The sequence below is a fragment of the Cupressus sempervirens genome, chromosome 10 (genome assembly GCF_028749045.1).
Source record: "Cupressus sempervirens isolate cs-2001-9-10 chromosome 10, ASM2874904v1, whole genome shotgun sequence".
Taxonomy (NCBI): domain Eukaryota; kingdom Viridiplantae; phylum Streptophyta; class Pinopsida; order Cupressales; family Cupressaceae; genus Cupressus; species Cupressus sempervirens.
Window position 1 is genome coordinate 580,233,454 of NC_143127.1, and position 21,996 is coordinate 580,255,449.

At 35.1% G+C, this 21,996-nt stretch overlaps 1 protein-coding gene across 5 annotated transcripts in view; it reads left to right on the forward strand.

Annotated features, from left to right (window-relative positions):
- LOC149535201 (uncharacterized) overlaps positions 1 to 21,996 on the forward strand; it is a 52,222-nt gene that overhangs the window by 27,331 nt on the left and 2,895 nt on the right. The window lies entirely within an intron of this gene.

The window sequence follows — 21,996 nt, forward strand, 5'->3', positions numbered from 1 at the left end:
GAAGGCAAATCATATAGAGTCAAATATACTAGCCAAATGCAAATATAACATTCTTCAAATATCTCACTGATATTGTGATCAATAAGAATGACTCGCACACAAAATGTTTGTTCATAGTACAAAAAAATACTGTAGCAAAGATGATGCACTAATAATAGAAAACTTATTCTCCAGACATGAGAATAATAAAACCTGCATACAATTGTCTTTGTAAAAATCTTTGTATGATCAACTCACCATGCACCACTAAAGAAAAAGAAGCATTGGCCAATTGAGCCAAATGATCTCCTTTCATGGAAAACAAAAATACACAATAATGAATCATAGAACATTAATAATATGAATCACCGCCAAATACAAAGAGACCAACATAACATTCAAAGAATTGCCGGATGATGTAACATGAGTGCTACCCACATGGAATAGAAAGGAACCACGATGCTAGATTGTCCTATACCTAACTTGAAGAAGCAACACATAAAATGAATGATGAATGATAATAAGGTACACAAACAATTAGATGGTGATAATAGATATAACAATACACATAGACTTGTTCATCAATTCTCACACACAACCTTGACATGCCGTCCAAAGTCTCTTTTCCTTGGCACAGGCTCATATTGTGAAGACTTCCCAAGAAACAAATGGTCTCCCTTGTGCAAACAAGGAGACAACTGTTACAACTTACAATCATGACTGATACAGTTCAAAGCATTTACAATGATCAATAATCATGAACTGTCAACAAAGCATGACCACAAAGACAAGTCATTCCACTCACAATGAATCCATGATACCATGTGCTTTGCAACACCATCAGGCCCAAGAGCAAGAATGGATTACTTGGAGCTAGCGACTAAAAGAAGGAATGCCGCATAAGGAAGCATACAAAAAATATTAATAAGAAGAGCTAAAGCAGCCCGACAAAACAACACTGGAGACTTAGATACCATCAGACCAAGGAAGGGATAAACTCAACGTGATTTTGTCACTCCATAATAAAAAAACAAGGAACATAGGAAATTGAACAAAGTTTTCTCAAATGCACAATCAGGAAGGAAGATCTTTCTCGCAACTACTCAAAATTCAACATTCCTTTATTAGCTTATTTAAATTTGGCTCTGATACCATGTTAGTGTTTTTTCCAGAAAATAATGATAAACAACAATAAAGAAGCACAAAACACAAGAGATTATCCTGGGAAAACCCTTCCGCTTGAAAATCCCAACCACACCTGAAAAATATATCTTTTATTGATAATAAAAAAATGTTCAAGTACAATGCTTTCACTTGATATGTTGTGTATAACACACAAAGCAATCACATATATATAGAGTTGAGAGACCCTTCATATTACACTCAAAGGTCTCTTTAATTTCCAAATACAACACTCTTCATGTTTCCAAACACGTGACTCTTTGCATGAAACATGTCTCGCCAAATAATATTATCCCAAATATTATCATAAATATATTCTCCAGCTATTGACACAATATTATCTTTATTTCAACATATGGCAGAATCAGAGATAAAGATCTCTATCTTAGCTACAATCTTCTACAAATCAATGATCAAAACTTTGAAGAGTAGGTGATAGATTTCTGATTTTCCTTTTTTTTTCCATATCAACATCAAACTATCAATATTTTTGAATTTCAATATGTAGTGATAATCTAATATGCAGTATGTAGTGCAAGTTCTAACCTCTTTGATGCTTTTACACAATGACATTTGACTTTTTGATTTGTGGATTTACACTTTCAATTTAAAGTTTTGCTTTACCACTGTTCTACTTTTCAAAGTTCTATGTCATGATATTTTTTGGATATTATTATATTATATATATATAAATTTGTATCTCAAAGTACTCTTGTCTCCTATTTTCCAAAATTAACCACACTGGTACTAGAGTTTCCAAAGTCTCCTGGTGACCTTGGATATTATTATGTGATCTATAATTTGAAGAGTACATGCAATAATGTGCAACTCTTTGTTTGCTGTAATCAATCATTGTAGGGATAACAGGGAATACAAGAGAGGAGAAACAGTAAGGTCCTCTTCTAAGCATGCCACCTTGTGGTAGTGATAGATTATCCCATGAGGCCGATGGGGTGTGAGGTTGTCTTGCCTTAGGGCTTAGAAGCGAAGGACCCTTTGGACACCCTATTTTAGTTTCCTTCAACCCATACATTGGTAGATCATTATGTTAAGAAACTCTAATTATAAGGAGGATAAGTATGGTAATGCAAGTGGGGAGTGACTATGGATCCCTCATTAGGTACACCTCATAGGGATGGCAAGGGTCATAAGTTCAAGAAGGATGATATCACTCTTTGGCTAAGGGTAGAGGATTGATCAACTATGGATTTATACACCGCCTCATATGGATGTTAAGGGCCAAATGAGGCTGAGAGGGATGGTATCCACTCATGGATCTAGGATAGAGGGTTGATTGGCTATGGATTCTTCACCAAATACACCCCCTCATATGAATGGCAAGGGCTACACGAGGCCAAGAGGGATGACATCTGCTCTTGGACTTAGGGTAGAGGATTGATTAAGGCACCCTAATATGCCCCTTATCATAGCCATTAAATGGCTGAATTCCATCAATCAAATTTCTATGGTTAAATTAATGTCCCTACCCCTAGTAAAAAAGATCGACATTTTTAATATTTCTAATAAGGAAGACCTATTTTTTTAATGATTTCCTAATGTGTTGCAGGATCTCAACCAGGTGCATGGATGCTACTGACGCTTTTCTCTTCCTTTTTCTATTTGGAAATTGTGATTTAGGGAAAAAACATAGGGCATTTACAAAAAGGGACATTACATGGAAGCATTTTGCACCTTGTTCCATTCAATAAGGGCTTGGCTATGGATGCAATCTGGACCTTGCTCCATTAGCTGGACATTTTCTGTTGCATTTATGCTCCTTTCCTTTGCCTCTCATATCTTCAATGTACTACAATTGATACATTAATTAACCTGCTTGATTCTAAAAGAAGAAGATTGACATTAATTTGTTCCCTCATCCATCAATCTAAGAAGGCACATGATGGAAATTTTCTCTTATTGCCTTTTTAAAACTAATGCACCCCCAAATTTACAGATTCCTATGCACTGCAAGGTTCTTATAGGCCCTAAAAAATATTCAATTGATGCAAGAAGTTGAACCAGCAACTATTCAATTTGGATCATGAATTCAGTCGCACATATTATCAGTGGATGCAATCACAAATGTGGTACAAGCTAGGAGGCTTTTGCAATTGCTCTGCAATCTCTTTCTTTTTCCTACTTGTTGAGGCAAATAGCTTTTGGTTCAGAAAATTGCACTGATCTCATGAGACCATACTCATGTACACATACATGTCAATATACAGAATATCGATATGTATATGTACGTGAATATCGTTTGAATATTCTTAATGGAGATCGCAGCATTCAAAACTGCCGATGCATATTATTATTGAAGTAATATCTCAGATTTGGACAATCGTATTTATACTGATTGTTATCAATTGCAAAGACTTAGTCAAAGTCTTAAATGGCATTAGTTCTTGTTGTCACTAATCATCGGGTGTGACCATTCCACCGAACAAGCACATCGGTGAATGGACATGTCTCCAAATGGAGACATGCCCATTCACCCATGTACCCGTCCACATCATATATAATGTATATGCCGCCCGATATTGCAACATAGTAATTGATTAATGTGTGCAGATCGAAGGCTATACAGACTCCGATCCTGAATAAATATTTATCATCATTTGCATTGAGTTTTATATATTCTGTGAAGCACATGTATACTTCATTGGCATTGACTGTACTTGAAGGAAATATACATAATTCAGCAGCGAAAATGAAATCTGTAAGTGAACTTTACATGGTATCAGTGCTTGGCTAAGGAAAGATCCCACTAAGTTTATTGAATAAGATTTTTTACTTTGAGACAAACAATCCTCTCCCTACAAAATGACAAACACAATGAGATTCGAACATCATCTTGGAAGTGTTGATAATTTCGAATCTTGGAAACTTCGAGTAATGATGTTGTTAAAAGAAAACAATTTGGAATCATTTATAAAAGAGGACAGAGAGGAACCTAAAGATGATACTAAAAAATTAGAATGGATTGAGAAAAGTGAAAAGACAATGAAGATAATTGTAGATACTGTTCGAGACCACATAGTACCTACTGTGGCAAAACATACCACAACTTATAGTATGTTTCGAGCTCTTGAAAATGCATCTATAATCAATAATACTAGCAAAAAACTTACTCTTAAAAGGCAAATGAATAGTATAAGCATGAATAAAGGAGAAACTATAAATGCTTTCTTTATGAGAATCACAGACTTAAGAAATCAATTATTTGCACTTGGTTATGAGATTGAAAATCAACAGTTATCCTTAATAGCATTAGGAGGACTTCCAAACTCATGGGAATCCTTTGTACAAGGCATAAGTTCTAGGTCTAAAATCCCTAAAATGGATCGTTTAAGATCAGATTGTCTTCAAGAAGAATCGAGATTAATGATTAAGGGAAAACACAAAACCCTAGATGAAGATGTTCAAGTTCTTAATACTAATGTTCATAAGAAAGGAAAGAAGAAAAACAACAAAAGGAAAAGAAATTGTCATGGAAAAGGACAATCCAAACAGAAGAAAGATTTGTCCAAAATCCAATGCTTCAGATGTGATCTATATGGACATTATGCAATAAATTGTCTCAATAGATCTAAACCTCAAGCATCTTTTACAAAATCTGAGAAGTCAAATGAAGGAAATGAACATGAGAAATATTCTTTCTATTCTGCATTATCCAGGCAAATATCAACTAAAAGGAATACATGGATAGTTGACAATGGGTCTTCCAGACACATCACTAGATGTTAGGATAACCTAGAAAACATGAAAATAGAAACAGATGAAGAAGTTACAATTGGTGATGACTTTGCACACTCGGTAAAAGGAATTGGGACCTGCACCATAAAATTGAAATTTGGAAATTCTATTTAACTTTCTGGTGTTCTCTATTTACCAGGTATTAAGAAGAATTTAATATCTATATCCGCTCTTGAAGATGATGGTTATAAAATTGCTTTCATTAAAGGAAAAGTACTAGCATGGCGTAAAAATTCAACAATTAAAAGGGCTCTAACAATAGGAGTACGACAAGGGCTCCTATTTGAGCTATGTGCTAAGACAAATCTTGCACTTGTAGATGAGACCTCTAATTCAAATGATATATGGCACCGAAGACTAGGTCATATCAACTTCCGTGCCCTAACATCAATGGAGAAGATAGTAACTGGAATGCCCAAGTTAAAACATATTCACAATGAATCATGTAAAGGTTGTGCCTTAGGGAAAAACACTAAAAAGCCATTTCCACATAGTTTAAGCAAAACTAAAGAAGTTTTGGAACTAGTACATTCGGATCTATGTGGGCCAATGTCTATACCATCTATAGGAGAATTCTTGTACTACTTGATATTTGTTGATGATTTTTCAAGGAAGACATTAATATACCTCCTTAAATGCAAAAAAATTGAAGAGATTCTCTCTAAATTTAAAGAATTCAAAACTATCACCGAGAACTCCTTTGGTAAGAACATTAAAATTCTGAGAACAGATAATGGGAAGGAGTATACTTCTGAAATATTTAAAGAGTTCTACAAACTCACTGGGATTAAGAGGGAGTTCATGATCCCTTAGAATCCTCAACAAAATGGGGTTGCTGAAAGAAAGAATAGAACTACTGTAGAAGTTGCTCGGGCCATGATTTTTGATCAAAACTTGAGTATGTTTTTTTGGGCTGAAGCGTCCAACACAACAGTCTATATTCATAATAGACGTCCTCACGACAGTTGGACAATAAGACTCCTGAAGAAGCATTTTCTGGAAAGAAACCTGACATCAGTCACCTAAGGATATTTGGATGTCCTGTATATGTTCATGTACCTAAGGAGAAAAGGACTAAGTTAGAACCTTCTAAAAGAAAGGGTATTCTCATTGGTTTTAGTGAAACCGTAAAAGGATACAGAGTTTACGTTTTTGGACAGAGACAAATAGAACTAAGCAGAGATGTCATCTTTGAGGAAGACATTGTTCTGAGAAGAGCCAAAATCACTGATGAACTAGATACATTTAATGTATCTCCAGAAGAGACTCCTGCTTCTGAAATTCAGAGGGAGTTTCCTGAAGAGACTACAACTGAAATTGAAATCCTTCCAGAGACTCAAGAAGAGAGTCTTGATCACTGTAAAAGGCCACTTTGGGCAAGGAAAATAATACAGGAAGGAGATGGATTTGCAGCCCCTTCAGGATCCTTCTGAAAAAGCAAGAGACGTAGAAAATTGACATATAATGCTTTCGTATGTGAGAGCTTGAATCCTGAACCTTCTAGCACTTTTGCAACACTCAAACATCAAGCTTGGAAAGATGCCATGGTGGAAGAATACCAGTCTATACTGAAAAATGATATTTGGGACATAGTTTCGAGACCTAAGGAAAAATTTGTTGCGTCTTCAAAATGGCTCTTCAAAGTCAAGTATGCTGTAGCTGGCAGCATTGAAAAACATAAAACTCGTTTTGTGGCTAGAGGTTTTTCTCAAAAGGAAGGAATTGATTTTGAAGGAACTTTTGCACCAATTGTCAGATACACTTTTGTTAGAGCTATTATAGCTGTTGCAGCAACCAAAGGTTGGAAAATCCATCAAATGGATGTAAAAACTGCTTTTCTTAATCGAAAGATAGAGGAAGAATTATATCTAGAACAACCAAAAGGATTTGTAACTCATGATGTTGCTGCTTATGTGTGTAAATTGAAGAAGGATATATATGGACTTAAATAGGCTCCTCAAGCCTGATATGAAAGGATTGACAAAATACCTCTTAAGTCTTGGATTCACCAAGAATGTGGCTGATCCAAATCTCTACTTCAAAGTAACTAAAGGTGATATGTTAATTCTAATTCTTTATGTTGATGATCCTCTGATTATAGGGGAAGAACACCTTATTGATCAATGTAAGAGAGATTTGGCTTCTAAATTTGAAATGAAGGAGTTAGGAATTCTCCATTATTTTCTTGGTTTGGAAGTACGTGAGAAGTCTGGTAATATCTTTCTACATCAAAAGAAGTACACTATTGACATTTTGAAAAGATTTGGAATGTGGGACTGTCGATCCATGTCTACACCTATGGAAACCAATCTTCACAAGCTAAAGGAAGCAAGTGTTGAACCCAGACTAGTTGATCCCACCTTATACAAACAGATAATTAGGTCCTTGATGTATTTTGTAAATACTCTTCGTGATATCTGCTATGCAGTGAATGCATTAAGTTAGTTATTGTGTGAACCTTGTGAGATTCATCTTGTAGCTTTGAAGCACATATTGAGGTATCTTCAAAGAACTATTGGGTATGAACTTAAATATGAGAATACCAGCTTGGAATTACTTGGATATACTGATTTTGATTGGGCCAGAAGTGTAAAAGACCGAAAAAACACATCAGGATGTTGCTTTAGTTTAGGATCAGCCATGATCTCCTGGATATGCAGAAAGCAAGCTTCTGTTGCTCAAAGTTCTATTGAGGCAGAGTATATTGCAGCAGCTATGGGAGCTCGAGAAGCAGTGTGGCTTCGAAAGTTGCTTTCAAACTTGTTTGGTGAACCCTTGAAACCTACTATGATTCATTGTGATAATCAAAGTTGTATCAAGTTATCCATGAATCTGGTATTTCATGATAGATCCAAGCATATAGATATTCCTTACCACTACATGAGAGACATGGTGGAAAGAAGAGCTATTCAATTAGAATATATTAATACAGGTGATCAAACTGCTGACATTCTCACCAAGGCTCTCCCTAAAGTGAAAGTTGATCATTTTAGAAAGAAACTTGGCTTGATTGAAATGTAAGTTTATGAGATCGAGTCTCAACTTTTTAAAATTTGTTTTAATTAAATAAAAATGTTTAAAGTGTAAACTCTTTTGTCATATGTGTGACTCTATGACTCATGGGCCTACCCTATGTTCATCATTTAAGAAGATAATATTTTATACTGGAATATTGATTCTAATAATATAAGGTGACAACTTTATTATTATTAGGTTACTATCATGATGAATATCATGCGACTTGATATTCATGGAAGATCATGTTAGTTAAAAGAGCATGTTGACGGATATCACGTGACTTGATATTTGTTGAAGATCAATATGTTCAAATTCATGGTGGATATTATGTGACTTAATATCTATGGATCTACCATGAACTGGTATAGTGTATATCATGTGACTTGATATCTTTATACTCACCATAATTGAAAAGAATATCATGAGACTTGATTTTCTTATATATATCTTGAGGATATTACTTCTTATAATGAGAATATTCATATGCACTTTGTCTTCCCTAGCTAAGAGGGAGTGTTGAGGCAAATAGCTTTGGTTCAAAAAATTGCACTAATCTCATGAGACCATACTCATGTATATATACATATCAATATACAAAATATCGATAGGTATATGTACATGAATATCATCTGAATATTCTTAATGGAGATCGCAGCATTCAGAACTGCCGATGCATATTATTATTGACGTAATATCTCAGATTTGGACAATCGTATTTATACTAATTGTTATCAATTGCAAAGACTTAGTTAAAGTCTTAAATGGCATTAGTTCTTGTTATGACTAATCATTGGGTATGACCATTCCACCAAAAAGGCACATCGGTGAATGGACATGTCTCCAAATGGAGACATGCCCATTCACCCATGTACTCGTCCACATCATATATAATGTATATGCCGCCCGATATTGCAACATAGTAATTGATTAATGTGCGCAGATTGAAGGCTATACAGACGCCGATCTTGAATAAATATTTATCATCATTTGCATTGAGTTTTATATATTCTGTGTAGCACTTGTATACTTCATTGGCATTGTCTGTACCTGCAGGAAATATACATAATTCAGCAGCGAAAAGGAAATTTGTAAGTAAAATTTACACTACTCTTTGTAATCTTTTAAATACCTACATCCACATACAATTTTCCTAGATCAAATTTATTGTTCAAAGCATAGTTGGGAAACTTGCCAAAGCCAAAAAATCACCAAGGCTTGGAAAATAAAATTTGGGAAAAACTTAGCCAATTTTTGGCAAAAACGCAACAACTTTAAAGATTGCGTAAATTTAATTAGAAATGCACATTTTTGCAAAGTTTAATGTGAAGATGCATCCAATGAGTCAATAAATAAGAACACAAACGAAACAAGCTCACTCTAGATATATTTAAACACAAAGTGGGTACAAAATCACATTCTCGTGAGGAATGCTAATTGGCTGGAAGCAAAATAGTAAATAATTTTTGTAAAACTAAAAATAAATACATCACTTCAATAACATCTTCCTCTTCTTACCTCTAGTAAAAACAAAGGGAGAAGTAGAATTAGAGAGTCTAGTCCTAGAACCCTGCACCGGGCATGACTGTGCCTCCTCGCCCGATATATCTGAATCATTTTGTGACCTCCTTCATTTTGAATGTAGCTCTACCTCTAGCTTCTCTTGGTACTTGCAATGACTGCTTATTCAATTCAATGTCATCTGGTGCGAAGCCAAATCCACTCCCCTCCTCCATAGTCTGCTTTTCCAAATCATTGATGTCATACTCTTTAAAAATCACCTCAAATCCGCTTCAAATCAATAGAAATCAGTTTGCAAGTTTTTTCGAGCACAAGTGTTTGGAAGACTATTTTCCCTCAGCAAAATACAAAGTGAAGAAATGAGAAATGAAATCAATTTGGGCCATTTTTTGCCTCTAAGTGTTCTTGTAAAATTCTGACCTAGTTTTTAACTAAAACTCACGGAGTTTTTGGCAAAAACTCGGCTAGTACTTGATGAGTTTTTGCCAAAAAATCAGTGAGTTTTTGGTGCTAGTAGAAGTCATAAAAATTCACTAGGCCAGAAAACGCGACCAATTTTTGCAACTCAGCAAAGTGCTTTGCTAATAGTATATCTATGTGTTAAAGCATAGTTAACCAACTTGGGGGATGAGGGGATGTCGAGACGGGGGGGTGGGTTTTCGGGCAAGGGGAACAAAGGGGCCTCAATTTGGGGATGACAAGTGACTACAATGGGGGATGGGAGGGGGTGGGGTGTATATACTATATTCTATACATGTGGTACTTAGAATGCCAGTTATGAAAATATGTATAACAATGTAAGACATAAAGATGTAAAATACTAATTTACTAATATTTTATACTTGAACATTGAACATGAAAGTGGAACATTGAACATTAAATTTCAAAATTTTAAATTTTAAATACTTGAATGAGCAAATGGAAGAGTTCTAACTTCTATTTTATAAATATTAAATAATAGTAAAATATCAAAAGTATGAGTATCTCATCATAAAGATGATTACATTGAGCAACATAATATGAAATTTAATACTCCCAATAGAATATCAAAAAAGTGTTTTATTTTTTTAAACAAACTTTATTTTTTTTGGTTGGACAAGGATGCTCAATCGCCCCTTGGAGGGGTCAACGAACTTGTTCCCGACGTCTGAGGGAATGCCAAGAAGTCCCCTTGTTTCTGCTAGAATGATGTCAAATTGGTGGTGCCACTAGAGACACCAAAACGACATCCTTTTTCCTTGGAGCGTCCCCATCTCGGAGACGTTTGGGTTTTTTTTTTTTTTTGCGCGGGGGGGGGGGGGAGATGCGCCCTCGTGTTACAATGGTTCAAAGTATTTCATGTTTTTGCATGTTTGTTATATTTATGATTTGGTCATATTACAACTCCCTTGTTGAAGAAGGTTTTGGTCTTTAATTCAGAATATGGGATGGTTGCCCTTAGTTTGTGAAATCTTTGTGATTCAATTCTAATAGCTACAAGGTCTCTTGTTTAGTTGCCAATTCGTGAAACAAATCTGATTTGCATATTCGCGTAGGCGAAGTGGATCCGTGGATTCGGGATTTTTTTTTTCCCCAATAATGACCCATGGAGGATTAATGTGTATATATATATATATATGCATTATAAATTTATATATACTAAAAAATAAGAGAAATATACATAATTCTAAAATTAAATCATTTCATAGTATGAATCTATGATTCTAGTATGCATCTATAAATCTAGTGTACTTGATAATTGATCTATTTTCATGATTATAAAGAAAATTAGTACATTCATAATCATGATTTTATGTTTTTGTGCCTTGTATTTCCACGGATTTGTGCTGGATCCTTAGGCTGAGGCCCGAATCCTAGCCGCGGATCTTGAAGGATTCATAGGCAGAATCAATGCTCTTGCCCGCATTCTCAAGGATCCAAGCACGATTCTAGATCCGAATTGTACCCGAATTTGAATCCGGCCTGTTTGGGACGAATCAGGCTATTAAGGTCTCTTGTGATGCTCAAAACATGTTGTACTGGATGCTTTGGGTTAGAAATTGTTAGATTTTGAGTCTAGAAATCAAAGATAAACAACAATAACAACTAACTAGAAAAGATGCAAGGGACGAACAAGATTATCTTGGGAAAATCCGTCTAGAGTTGAGGGAAAAACCTAACCCACAACAAAAGTTCTCCTGTATTGATCATAAAATGTTTAAGTGTACAATGCTTTTCACTTGAAGCGATATATATAACGTAAAGAGAGACTCATCACATTCAAATCAATGGTCTCTTCAATTACCAAAACATAACTCTATTTTCAATTACAGCTCTTCGTATTTCCAATCCTCAATGTATGTTGAGCGACACATGTCTTAATATCTAATAGAAAATTTAATCATAAATGTCCATTTAGTTGAAGGTGGCCATAACGGTATTTACGCCTAGAGATAAAGATCTCTATCATAGCTACAATTTCCAACACTCCTTAGTGAGGGAGAGATCTTTAGCTAAACAATAACAGAAAGCTGCACCCAAAATGTCAATGATAAAATCTAACCACATAGATCCTATAAGATTCATGGAATCACTTAACATGAAAATCTTGCAAGAAACACAACCAACTAAATTTACTCATTGTTAATAATAATGGAATCACTCAACACGATAGATTTGTAACAATTATTTATAATGTAGAATCACTCAACATGGTAACAATTACTCATAATAATGGAATCACTCAACATGATAGACCTTTAACAATTGCTCATAATCATGGAATCACTCAACATGATAGGATCACAATCAACTTTCATCGTAGACTCACTCAATGTGATGCTGTCATGGAATCTTTGAACATGACAAACTTGCAAACAACACAATCACCTTTCATTACAGAATGTGATGTTGTCATTGAATCTCTCACCATGACAAGTTGGTAAGGTTTACAACCAACATTTTATCATGAACTCTCTCAACGTGATAAAATCATAGACTCTCTCAACATGGCTTCCAACTCCCATCACAAAATCTCTCAACGTGATGTCATCATGGACTCTCTCAACATGATGCTCACTCCTAAAGTGAAAGAGTTATCAGGTTGACCTTATAACTATCATAAATAATACCTCATAAAAACATAGTTTTAACTCTTTTCCAGCAAGAGTCTCAAAGTCTATAATATCAAAATATTAACAATATGTATAAAAATGACAGGGATTTCATAAGCACTCCCTCTTAACATAAATAGCTTTGATCACCATATTCAAATACATGACGTAACCTCTCTCTAAGGTTGAACATCTCCCTTTGAATCACAAGCTCCCTCTCAATGCAATATCCTCATCTCCTTTTATTGCATCCTTTGCAACCAAGAAAATAACCTATAAGGTCATCCTATCAGAGAGACCAAAACAAATTTCATACTATTCATTATTTAAGAGTGTTGAGATATTTTATTTTATTTTTACTTTTAATTTTATATCTTTTATATTTTTAAAAATCTCAACATGCACATAGATATAAGAAGAGATTTTGACTTATGCCACTTCAGCCAATGTAATGCTCATGACATCATAGAAAATAGCAAAGTAATACTTATCTCAAGCTATGATCTGAGCCCAACAAGAGATTGGCGTATGTCTCTATTGCTGGAACTATTTCTCCTATTTCTAGAGATACTAGTCAAATCCCTGATGAATACTCAAACTCCATCTTCTGCAAGCAAGGCACATTCCTAATTAAAACACATTCCTTATTCTTGAAAGTTTAAACCTTTTCAGAGAAATTCATTATCGTCAAATTTGAATTTGGGTCCCCTACAATCCCACAATTTGTTCCACGGCCCACCTGCACCTTCACCAGGCATAAATTGGTAAAATTTTGGTTAGAGATGAAAAACCCAAACACAGGTAGCTCCCGATCACATCATGTAAGGAACACGGTTCAACATGTTTCCTTATCGAATCGACAATAGAAGAAGATGTTGCAAGTAAGAAGTCAAGGCAGATAGACACGATAAAGGAAGGATGAAAGGCACCATAAAGAAGAGGTCCAAACTAAGCCTTGCATTGGCAAACTTCCCCACTATAGTTGCTATGGAGCATAAAGACTTCAATGATAAAAGAGACCATGGATATAATTTGATCACTAATACACAGGACTTTGTCGGGCGAGAAGCCACCTGTAGCAAATATATACTCAACCCAACTGAAGTAATCATCGTGAAACTATTGGTGCTCCCCAATCGACTCCTTTGACCTATGATCAGAGATCAAAATCTGCCATTGGTTCCCTCTAAATGCTTATAGGCATACGAAAATATCTGTATGAAGGACTTGGTAATGAATATGGGTACCAGGTGAAGCATGGTATAATAATCCTGGCCCCCTTCATATGTTGCAATACTACAAAAAAAATCTTTGCATGAAAAAGATTGATATTTCAATGCACTCCTAGTATATAACGTTCCTCTCTATTTTAATCATCATCGATTGCAAATACCGCTCATATGACACAAGAGAAAATGGAAAATCTGTTGTTACAATAGTAACCACGACAAGATAATGCCAAAAAATTGTTCTGCCATAACGCTGATTCCCTCTCCTTGCCATTTTCTTGACATTGTTGCTCATTCACGCCTCACAATAAATATTCAAGTTCAGGACTAATCAAACGTATTGGAATGCCTAGATTCCATAGAAAACACGATATAGTAATAAATGAAAGAAAAGGAAAACTTATCTGATCCATAGTGATGACACGCCTTTAGACTTTACCCGAGCGTTCACTAAATAGATAGCGAGAACATTCTCCATGCTCCTTCCACAAACATGTGTGTACACATGGGCCATAGACATGAATTGATTTACCTAAATTTAGTGCCATCTACCTAAATTTAGTGCCATATTGATGGCCTTTCCGTTGACTCTGTTCTCATTTTGTGCAAACTATATGTTAGAAGATGAATATGATTCTCGATACTTTAAACTGTAACGGCCCCTCTTGAGAGCCCAATAAAAAAATAGTAAAAAGAAGAGCAAAACTAGGAGTGACGACACCATTTTGTGCAAAAGTGAGGAGGGATGACAAAAGGTTTCACTGTCAATGTAATTTCCGACTCCCCTATAGTTAAAGAGCGAGTAGTCGTTGATAGTGAAATGGAGGGATCCGTTTATTGTGATGAGCTTGAATGTTATTAAGATTGTCCCACCAAATGGGATATTGTGCCTTGCTCTCCCATAGGACATGATGCATAACACAAAAGACAAATTATAATATGATATAACCATCCAAGAAATATATCCAGGAAAAATAACAATCAAGGCTACTTCAACAATTTCAGTACTAGAATCCCAAAGCTCTATAAGATCATGGCACAATGATCCTGGTTATCATACCATGTTAGATTTTGAGTCCAAAAATCAAAGATAAACAACAATAACAAATAACCAAAAAAGATGCAAGAGACACACAAGATTATCTTGGGAAACCCTTCTAGAGTGAAGGGAAAAACCTAGTCATACAACAAAAGATGTCCTTTATTGATCATAAAATGTTCAAGTGTACAATGCCTTTCGCTTTAAGCGATATATATAACATAAAGAGAGACTCTTCACATTCCAACCGAGGGTCTCTTCAATTACCAGAACATAACTCTTTATTTTTAATTACAACTCTTCGTATTTCCATGCCTCAATGCATGTTGAATGACACATGTTTTAATATTTAATATTACATTTTATCATAAATGTCCATTCCAGCTGAAGGTGAGCATAGCGATATTAATGCCTAGAGATAAAGAAAATCTCTATTGCAGCTACAATCTCCAACAAAAATAACTAAATAAATCCCTCGCTACTTGCTAAACACTAGTGTTACAATTTTGTTAATGCTACAATGGACACCATTACTATGGAAGAAAGCATGCTACAACTTGGCCACGATGTTATACATGCTCCCAAATAATTCTCTTGCTTCCTTGAGATGGAATCAGCCTTTTGAATATTACCAGATTCACAGATCCAAGTGACAACAACTGACCCTCTTTCCTCTTTGCAAATCTAGTAGTGCCCTCTACACAGCTTTAAGCCAAGGGTTCACAATATACTCTGATACCAAATCAATCTTAATTTCTTAACCCTAAGCTTTTAAAAATCATGAAACAAAAAAATTGCATGAAGCTACTTAGTCAGAAATAAATGACGGTCAAGAGTGGAAAGAAGAATTAGCATGTTTGCACTCCAAACTTTTTAAGAGGGGGTAAAATAACAGATTGTGGCAGTGGTATTTGCCTACTACCTATATCATGGAGTAAAATTGACAAATACAATAAATGTGTAAAAGCTGTGGATATGAATGCAATGTGACCTTGGCTATGGATGCAATATATAGCTTGCTCCATTAGCTGCTTATCTTCATTGTTCAATTATCCTTCCATGCTCCTTAACTTTTGCATGATTGTTCTCCTTATCAATAAGGAATTATCCACTTCAGTTCAGTATTTGGCATTCAGATTATAGGTCACTGAAAGTCTGTGCTAAAAAATGCCAGTTTAGTTGTATATGAATCCCACCATGGTGATTAGCTTTAGAGTTAAAGGGTTTTCTCACTTAGCCCTATGTTCTCTATGGGTGCCTGACCAGTTTGGCAAGATTGGTTTGGTCAACTACTATTTCTACAGTCCACATATTGGCTTGTTATAATGCTATGAATATATGCATTCAATAATTCATGCAATGACATCAACTAATCATGCCTAAGATTGCAATGCACTGCCTTTCTCTTTGAAGCTATTACTATGAATAACTACTCTACATGTGGACATTCTATAATTTGTGCACTGGAGAGTGATTTAAAACACGCCTAAAACTGCAATGCAATCTCCTGCACACTAAAATCATTGAGATGCACAAATGTTCTGCATACATTTTGTAATTTTTCACAGGCGAATGAATTGAAATTTGAATCATGCCTAAGATTGCAATGCAACCCCTTTTATCTGAAGCTATTGAGTTGCATTATAAATTGATGGCTCAAGGGAAATGTTGTGTTTCAGTATTTCATTTTCCAAGGAAATATAATTTTCTATAAATTACTAATAGTCTTTCCAAATGTATGCTGTGAGAAATTTGGATCCCCAGCCATCAATAGATGTTGGGTGGGTCTTCTTATCATGTATTTTGAAAACAAGTAATGAGTGGTCTATTTTGGCGATATTGGGTTCTGTTAAACAGGAAACTTACTGCATTTACTACACTCTTCATGAAGTCAATCCGTAAACACTTGAAAGGCAACACTTGATTGCTCACCCAACTGCAAGATAAAAGTAATGCCAATGCCATTTGTAGTGCAACACTATGGTAACATTGTGTAAACAAAGATAACATATTTCGAAAGAAAAAATTAATCCATTGGAGCTAAATAATTCTATTAAATGAGCAGGGAAGGTCAGGAAAGGAATTTTCAATTTATGAAGAGGAATAGCACAAGCCCCCTTGTAGAAAAAGGTATTGGTAAAGGCTGTTCTTTATGTTCAAAACAGGTTCAGCCTGTTTGGCACTCGATCATTGAACCATCTAACACAAACTATTTTCAACTTGGACTAATTGGAGTGACAGTGTAACTAAGAAGGTATATGTGCCAAGGTGTGATATGAACTTGTTGATGTGAGTTTTGTTCCACTACCAAATGCATAATCAAATGCTCAATGTTTCAAGGAGAATCACCAAACATTTAATCCTCTCTTGATATAAGGTTATCTCTCATGCTAAGCTGGCAAAGTAAGATCATGAAATGACTTCAAGGTTCCTTCTTAATTGTGGACCTCATTCAGTTTTATGATGTGATATGTTGGTTATCACAAAGGGACTTACACTATTTATTAAATGGATATCAACTCTTGCACCTCTAAAGATTTGGCTCTACAACGTGCAATGGTAATATAGTTCAAATTTTCCACTTCAACACCAACTTAAACTTCTAATCTCTATCTCTACTTCTACTTCTACTATGAATGTAAGGAATCATGGATGAACTTGGACTCTACTAGGTGTAATCTTACCAGCGGCTCCACCCACCTTGTGCAAGCTTCTAAGGAACACTCGAATTGTTTTCACATCAATATCTCCTCTCCAATCCCATCAAATGGATGCAAACTAAAGATTGAAAATCAATCGAAGTTAAGTGCATTCAATCGTCAGCACCATGCAAGGCACCCTTACCATCAGCAAGAGGCTAGTGGCCCAGATTTGTTTGAATCAAACAAGTAAACAACCACAACAACTTCCATTTAAATAAACTAATTCAACATGAAAATAAATCTATTCTAGTTGAAAGATTGAGGAAACCATGTAGTACTATAAAGCAAATTTAAGTAATCCACCATGAAGAACCAACAATGAATTATCAATTGCTTTGACAAGCATTATAGCAACAACTTGATCAAGTCTCCCCCTTAGCTAGCCTACTACTCTAGCTCTCTAATTTGACCTCTTAAACAAATTCTAAGCTCATTTGTTACAAATGAGAAGGTCTTGGCCTTTTATAGTAGTTCCATTATAACGAAGGGCCTAGATCGATTCAAGATCAAGGGCTAAGATTTCTTTCCATTAACCCTAATTAGGGTTTCCAAATTTACAATCAATTACATGAAGGCACCAATTCATTGGACAATAAGAAAATTACAATGATTTTTCCAACCAATGAGAAAATAGGACACATGGCATGTTGTGATTAATTGTTCTTGAAATTGAAATTTTCCAATTGGAGTAGACAAACAATTGTCACACCATCATCCTTATCCTGTGCTTGGAGTCTTGGCTTGTAGAAGGTGTTAAAATTGCATAAGCATCTCTCAACATTAGAAATTTTCTCCATCATTGGAAACTTCCTCATGGCATTGACTTGAATCACTTCCATATTTGTGAACCTGTGAACTTGATCTTTCTTGATTCTCCTTGAATATGTCCTCATGTAGTTGGATCCTTTGTGCTTTCCTGAATTTCTTCTTGATTTCAACGAGGATTGATGGGTTGATAACTTGAACATGAATCTTTTCTTTTCATTGAAGACCTCGGGCTTGAGCCATCTTCTTGTAGTATCCACTTGAACTTTTGAGGCCTTGATTATCACTTTGTCCTCTAGCTCCTTCTTGAATTCACCTTGCAAAACAAAGGAGAAACGTATTAAGTTTGTAAAAAAAATCTGACAATAAAATCACATCAATAATGAAAAAAATCCATCCCACTTAGCGTAAAAATTCATTTCTCTCACAACTCTCCATTCTGCCCATTTGTTTGTCTTTCATTTAACATGAGGAAAATAAGGTTAAAGGGAAAGGGGGAAATTTCAAGTTGGGAGGATTAAGGTATTGGAAATCCTTAGCGTTAAGGATTTCCGCCAAGTTTACTTGGCGCTTCATTTCCTTCCATCCTTGGCTGCGAAATTAATTCATAGTGGGCAGCTTTGGCGATCATAAAGGATAAAGTGTTGGCTGTTGGAAATCCTCGGCGCTAAGGATTTCCACCAAATATGGTGTAGCCTTCCTTTGGCTTTAAACCCTCCAAACTTTATCATTGTCGCTCAATTTCATCCTAACTGAACATCCTCTACCTTTAACAATTGCTTGAAATGCATTTTGATAGAAACACGGAAGGGTAAAAATGTGGTGGAAATCCTTAGTGCTAAGGATTTCCAGCGAATTCTTTTGCCACTTAGAGTCCCAAAACTTGCCATCTCGCCCCTGATACCCATTCTTTCACTGATTTTCGATTTGTTATGCCTTAGCATGACCTTGCATCTCTTTTTGGGTTGACGAGGAGAAAGGGGAAATCCTTAGCGTTAAGGATTTTCACCAGAAATGGTTTTGGCAGTTATCTGTAACAAAATTATCTTTTTTTCTCTTCATAACTTTAGCATTGCATTGACTAGTTTGCCACTGTAATAAAAATCCTTTCCAACACTTGCACATCATTTTGTCCAAGGGGGAAATCATGAGATTTTGGGGAGAAATGATAGCTGTAGGAATCCTTAGCATAAGGATTCCCACCGGGGGAAATCCTAAACTTTAAGGATTTCCACCAAATTGGATTTTGTTCACAATCCTTTTCTTAAGCATGTAAACCTTTACCATTTTGACTAAAACTCTATCACCCTTTTGGACTTAGGCTAAGAAAACACCTCAAAAGGACACCAAAATTTCCACACAAACCCAAGACAACATAACTTCTCAACGAGCTAAAATTGCTGAAACTCACCCTCGGACTTGGGAGACTTGAAATATTGCCAACTAAAAGCACCTAAGGTGAAGACTCCCACTTGCTAAAGCAAAAAGAGGGGGTTCCCATTTGTAATGGGGTGATGGTGTGAAAGCCACACAACAAAACCCAAACAATGCTTCGGGAAATATTGAATTTTAGGTTTATAAGTTTAGCATTAGTTCATAGGTGCATCTGTGATACAGAATAGTCCTTATGAATAACAAAAATGCTTGATGGTTATAAAAACACATATTGGCTCAAGAGAAAACTCAGGAAGACAAATGGTGAGGAAAACTTATACCTCATAAAAATCTTAAAACACAAAACTCAAAAGAATATAATATATTCACAGTATCAGACACATTCTTACATTCAAAATCAATTGTGTACAGCAGTGTTCATGTGGACAATCAAATAGTAAATGAGAAAATACAGCTTTTTTTTTGATTGTGATGGTTTTAAATTCTATGGTTTGAGTTTTTTTGGATTTTGATTTCGGATTTTAAACATTTTAGGATTTTCTTCTGTGGCACTTTGCTATTTCTTTTTCGAATGTGATGACAAATGAAGTCTGAAAACCTACACGATATTGGATGGCAATATTGTAGGATTATTATGGCATCTTGGCACAAGCCTGTACCCCACTGAATATATTGTGGAGTTGAGATTCCTGCAGTGGCTGAATTTTGATTACACACAAAGCTATACCTGCCTTAAATCCTGCTACTGACAATCCAGCTAGGGCTCACAATGTCATTGAGGAGTTCATACCAACTTAATATGGTCAAAAATGTTGCAGAGTCCCGTGTTTTTGGGATCCAACCTGCTTTACCCTACAACTCATACTATAAACTGACAAGAAAACAACAGATTTGGAAATTTATTCTATTTTGAAGTTTTGATAATTTTGTGCTGTTAGATTCAATTCTAGCAATTTTGAAACATATTGTTAACGGTGCCAGGACAAGGTCTGTGCCAAGTCAAACCAACACAGTGGATTCTTGATAAACCCAGCCAAACCTGGATTTACAAGCAAACACTGGGGTTATATGAAAAAAATTGGGATAACCCTCCCTCAAGCAAAAAAAATGAGAATTTGAGTTCTAGCATTTTTTTTTCAATTGCCATTTCTTGTTAGTTTAAAGTCATGTATTTGAATTCCATTTACACATACAGTTTGCAATGTGAATGCCGTGTAAATATGTATTATGAATAATACTTTTGGATTGGAATGCCTATACTTAAATGTTTTTGGTTTTAGTAGCAAATTTCTGGGGTCTTCTAGGCTTTTTTGAACCGGAAAATACCCAATATCTTTGCCTATTTATGAGTGTTGTAGAAACCATTTATAATTATTTCAGCTCATATTTGGCATCAAGGATCCCTAAATAACGTAGCACATGGGATGCAGTCTTCTAAGGCTTCTTAACATGTGTGGTTGCCAGTAGGAGAGGATTATTTTGAAGTTAACAATCTCACCTTTTATGAAGTTAGCTTTTATGTTTTTCACTTGCTTACGATGTTCACGGCATTTGGTTATGCTGGTTTACTTTATTGACATTCAAAATTAGCTCTGGTTACTTTATTGGTGATAAATCTCTATACTAAATTTAATGAAATGCCTGTATCCATTCACCTTTGATCCTTAGAAAACTTGGGATATGAAATTTTATTCCCATTTATTAGTCTTCTTATAGTTGGGCTCAGAGATTATCATTCTTGATGTTTTAAATTTTTGAGATCATTTTGGTAGATTGTCTGAAATATCTATAAAAATTGTAGAGAAATTAATTTTGACATATTTTGATCTCTATAATCTCACACAGTAATACTGAAATTGTTTTGATTTCATGCTCGATAGATTTAATTGTTTTGTAATGTGTCGGTTTGTGTTTTCAGACATGAACATTGGATCTATTCTTTCATCAACATATAGAGAAAGGATTCAGAAAATTTTCTTTGTTTTTTGTTCATTTGTGGAGATTTTGAGAATTTTCTATGTTAAGAAAAAATTTCAGTTAATTTTGATGAAATGTTTTAAGATTTTTGTTTTGCAAATATTTGGAGGAAAAATGTATTGAGATGTTTTTAATGGAATTTTATTTATCCATGGAGATTTGGCGAAATAATATTAAGATAATATTTCTTAGTAAGAAAACAAAGTCTTCTAGGTTTGAACATGGAAAATTTACATAGAATTGCTTGGGCTTGGAAATCTTTTTCATGTGTAAACATATTTCAGGTATAAATTGGAAACTAGATTTTATTATAATTTGTTTATGTGCAATACGACTTTCTTTTTCAG